This window comes from Lepus europaeus, chromosome 18, assembly GCF_033115175.1.
Source record: "Lepus europaeus isolate LE1 chromosome 18, mLepTim1.pri, whole genome shotgun sequence".
Taxonomy (NCBI): domain Eukaryota; kingdom Metazoa; phylum Chordata; class Mammalia; order Lagomorpha; family Leporidae; genus Lepus; species Lepus europaeus.
In genome coordinates, this window is record NC_084844.1 from 48,554,009 (window position 1) to 48,559,083 (window position 5,075).

General features: G+C 52.2%; 1 long non-coding RNA gene across 1 annotated transcript in view; it reads right to left on the reverse strand.

The window, feature by feature from the left end:
- Positions 1 to 5,075, reverse strand: part of LOC133777316 (uncharacterized) — a 91,480-nt gene that overhangs the window by 42,241 nt on the left and 44,164 nt on the right. The window lies entirely within an intron of this gene.

The following is a 5,075-nucleotide window of genomic DNA, read 5'->3' on the forward strand; positions in this document are numbered from 1 at the left end:
AGGAAAGACTGCTCTTGGATTTGAACTTGGAGGAGGAAACTTCAAGCTAGCAACCAGAACCAGATAACTCTGAAGACCCCCCCAAAAAAAACCAGCCCTGTTACTTCCTTGGGAAACTCCGCCTCCCCAGCCCCACCCCACACTAGTGGGCTGCTGGGGTTCTGGAGCCACCTGGGTCTGTGACCCAGTGGCTGTAGAAAAAGGCTGCCCTGGCTCAAAGCAGAAGAGCCCTGGAGGCGGAGCCTAATAAAGAATGTGTAAATAAAGGTCAGGTGTCATAAAGGGTGGGGCGGGGTTCACAGTTGCTAAGGCATGCCCTCTAAGGGGCTGCCATAATTCATTAACTCATGCTCAGGGCATACTGCATGTGCCCCAACAGCCTGAGTTACTGTATCCTGAAAATTCATTAGCTCATGCTCAGGGCATACTGCATGTGCCCCAGCAGCCTGAGTTACTGTATCCTGAAAACCCTGTCAATGACCCATTTGTGCCTGTGGGTCACATGGCTCCTCTTCAACTGGCAGCCTTTGTGGCTACCAGTCCAGGCGACTCAGCCTCTGGAGAGGGCCCAGGACCTGGTCCAGCTGACCTCCAGCCTCCCTTGGCTCTCTGAGCCCTGGTCTTCCCACTCCTCGAATGCCCCACCTGAATCACCTGACGCGCTCACACTCCCGGCAGACCCCGGCAGCTTTGATGACCTGCGGTCTTCTGCTCCCTCTCAGATGCTGGCCTCACCTCAAGAGTCCACTGTGAGTTTTGTTCCTTTTCTGGACATGGATTCAGCTCAAGGGCTGCCCTCAGAGTCAGAACAGCTTGCTGCTCCGTACCAGTATTTCAATAGGTTTCCTCGACAACAAAGGCTACCAGAGGCCATTCCCGTGCTAGACAGGGATCAGGATCAGCCCCTAGTTCTGCCTCCTCGACTGGAAGGAAAGGTTCACCAGTCATTTGAAGCACTCGTTCTGCCTCTAGACAGTCAGAGTTCACAAGGAAACAAGTTGATTGTTTCACCCCTGATCCCCAAGAAAGATCTAGCTCGGCTTAGACGACTTCCTAAGGTTGGTGTAGGAACTCCAGACAAAGCGGCCAAGCTTCAGGGTCAAAATCAAGTTTTGCCGGCTGACAATGTGGTCTATCCTGGTGGTTTTCCTACGGAATCCCAGGAGAACCCAGGGGAACCTGCACAGCCTTCTGAGCAGGCTGAACCATCTCAATTCCTGCTGGAGGGCCAGACTCCAAATCCAGAGACTCAGGAGCCCATCCAATCCTCCTCCCCACAGCAAGAAGAACAAGCTCTGCCTCCACAGCCCATTGAAACTGATGAGCCTGCTTCAACCCCGCAAGAGGTCCCAGTACCAAAACTACAGCAGCCCGAGGAAGAAGCATCTCCATGGCAGCAGGAGGCCCCAGCTCAGAATCCATTTGCTACTGCAGAAGTAGTAGGTCAGGCATCAGTGTATGACGATCTTCACACTCCATCCTCACCTCACATTGTCGCTCTCCAAGCAAACTTCCCCAGCGTCACACTGAAACCTGCAGACACGGAGCTGACAGAAGCCTCAGAGGCTGGTGAGGAAGTTCAATCTACTCCAAGCACGGAGCAGGCTCCAGCGCAGCCTCTGGAGCATCCTGAGGAAGTGGGACTCCCCTCAACCCAACAACAGGCCCCAGTGCAGACTCCAGAATTCCCTGGGAAGGTGGAATCTTGGACTCAAGAGGGTCTAGCTCAGACTTCAGAGCTCCCTGAGGAGACTGGGCCTTTCTCTACCCAAAACGATGCCACAGCTCAGCCTTCAGAGTATGCTGAGGAAGTCAGCCCATCTGTAGCCCAGCAGGGGGCCCCAACTCAGACTCCCGGCCTGCCTGTGAACACTGAATATTCCCCCAGCAATCAGGAGCAGCCTGTTCAGCCTTCTGAGTCTCCCGAGATTGAACCTCCTAGAAGCCAACTGGAGGCCCTGGAGAAGCCTTTGGCACTCCCTGTGGAAGTCAAATCTCCAGTACAGCAAGATCCCCGAGCTCAAATGCTAGAAACTCCTGAGGAGAACATCATAGCTCAGACAACACAGATTCAGAAGGGGACTGACTGGTCTCTAGATCAGAATCAAGTTCACCGTTATAACTTGCCCAACATTACCATCAAGCCTGCAGATGTGGCACTGACCATAACTCCGGAGCCTACCATGGAGCAGGACTCTTCTCCAGTGCAGCAGGAGGGCTCTGCTCAGACTCCAGGCCCTCCTGTGGAGACAGAACCTTCTAGTGAACAGGAGCAGCCCGCTCAGTATGTTGAGTCTTCTATAGAGAAAAAACCCTCTCCAGCCCAGCAGGAGACCCCATATCAAACTCTGGGCCCTTCCCTGGAGACAGAAGCTTCTCCAGCCCAGCAGGAAACCCCAGAGTGGATTCCGGTCCCTTCTGCAGAGACAGAACCTTCTCCATTCCAGCAGGGACCCAGAGCTCACACCCCAGGCCCTTCCGTGGAGGCAGAACCTTCTCCCCGTGAACAGGAGCAGATAGCTCAGTATGCAGAGGCTCTGGTGGAGACTCAGCCTCCTCCAGGCCCTCCCGTGGAGACAGAGCCTTCTCTCAGAGAACAGGAGCAGATTGCTCAGTATGCGGAGGCTCTGGTGGAGACTCAAGCTCCTCCAGGCCAGCTAGAGGCCCTAGCTCTGACTCCAGTCCCACCTATGCAGACCGAACCTTATATCAGTGAGCAGGAGCAACCAATGCGGCCCTCTGAGTCTTCTGTCTTCTTTACAGAAGATTCAACCTCTTCAGAAGTCCCAGCCCAGCATCCAAGTCCTCACGCAGTGACCATTTTACCTCCAGGTCACCATCAAGTTCAGCAGTACGACTTGCCCAGTGTGACTACTAAACCTCCAGACCTGCAGCTGACCCTAACACCAAAACCTGCAGCAGAAATGGAAACATTTCCAGTCAGCCATGAGGTCACAACAACTCAGGCCTCAGTCCCAGCTCTGCCTCCAAAGCCTCTTGAAGAGGTTGAACCACTGCTAATTCAGTCTCAAGAAGTTATTCAGGATGAGAAACCCTATTCGACCCAGCAGGAGGAAACAGCTGAAAATGTACAGACCCCTGAGGAGGCCGGACCTCCTCCAATCCATCAGGAAGCCCAAGATCAAGCCTCAGTGTTCCCTATGGAGCCTGAGCCTTTGAAAGACCAGGAGGCAGACACAGCTCAGCAGCCAAAGCCCCCGGAAGAGGATGAGCACTCCCCAGTTCCAGGGGTCCCAGCTCAGCCTGAAGAACTGAAGGAACCTTCACCAAGCCAGCAGGGGATTTCCGTTCCACCTCTAGAGCGCCCTATGAGTGCTTACCAATTACCACTCCAACAGGGAGACACAAACCAGCCTTCAGTAATCTTCCCAGAGATTAGTGATGCTATTCCAGTGAATATGACATTTTCACCTCATATTCCAGAAGAAATACTCAGAACTCAGCATTTAAGGTTGTCTGAAACCACACCAAAACATGTGGATATTGACCTTGCCAGAACCCTAAAGCCCACTCCAGAAGTTGATCCTTACCCCGGTCAGCAGGAAGGACCTGCCCAGCCTACAGTTCCCACCAAGCGAGTTGAATTTTCTCCAACCCAGCTTAGGCCTCCTCTTGCCCAGCCTCCGGCACTGCCTGAAAAGATGGAACCTTCTCCAGCTGAGTCTCCAGAGCCCCTCAAGAATGCAAAACATGCTCCAGTGCAAAATGAAGCCCCAGCTGAGCCACAAGACTTCCCTAATACTCAATCATCTGCAACCCATCAGGAGCTTCAAACTCAGCAACCAAACCTGACCAAAGTCACAATTCAACCTTTGGACATGGAGCTCACCATAACTACACAACCTGGAATGGAAGGGGGACTTTCTCCAATCATGCAGGAGGCCCCAGTTCAGCTTCCAGGGCCATCTAAGGAGGGTATAGCTCAAGCCCCAGGATATCAGGGGGTGGCAGTTACAACACCAGCTCAGGATCAAGCTCAGTTTCCAAAATCACCCCGCATCACATTTCAACCTTTTGATCTGGCGCTTACAATAACTCCACAGCCCATTACAGAGGCTGAACTTGCCACAAATGTGCAGGAGACTCCACCTAAAGGAACTGTAGCTCAGCCACCAGTGCATCATGGGATGACAGTTCCAACATTAGGTCCGGATCAAAATCAACCTCCACTATCACCCAGTGTCACAAATCAACCTTTAGACCTGGCACTTACCATTACTACAGAACCTACTACAGAGGCTGAGCATCCTACAGAACTGAGCAAGACTACAGCTCCATCTCCAAACCTGACTCCAGTCACAACTCAACATTTGGACCTGGGACTTACCATAACTCCAGAAACCAGTAGTATGGTGACTGAACCCTCTGCAGACATGCAGGAGACCTCAAGTCAACCTCCCAAGGAGGGTGTAACCCAATCTCCAACACATCAAGAGGTGACAGTTCCAACGATGGGTCATAATCAAGCTCAATTTCCAACATTGCCTACTAATATCACAGTTCAGCCTTTGGACACAACGCTTACCATAAATGCAAAGCATACCAGGAAGGCTGAACATTCTACAGCCCTGAAGAGGACTAAAGTACCTCCCGTGCACCATGAGGAGGTACTTTCACAACCAGACCAGGTTCAGGTGCAGCATCCAACCCTGACAGAAGTCACAGTTCAACCTTTTGATGTAGAACTTACCCTAACTCCAGAATCCATTGTGGAGGGTGAACCACTTCCAACCACACAGGAGACTTCAGGGCAGCCTCCAGGGCCACAAAATGAAGCGGTCTATCAGCCTCCAGTTTATTATGAGATGGTAGTTCCAAAACCAAGTCAAGATCAAATTCCGCATCCAATGTCACCCAGTGCCACAGCTGAACCTTCAAAGCTAGAGCCAACCATAACTCAGGTACCCACTACACAGGATGAACATTCTACAGCCTTGAAGCCTATATCTCCTCCTCCTTATCCAATGTACCCTGAGGTGACATTTTCACCTCCAGTCCAGATTCAGACTCAGCATACAAACCTGCCTCAAGTCACAGTTAAGCCTCGGGACCTG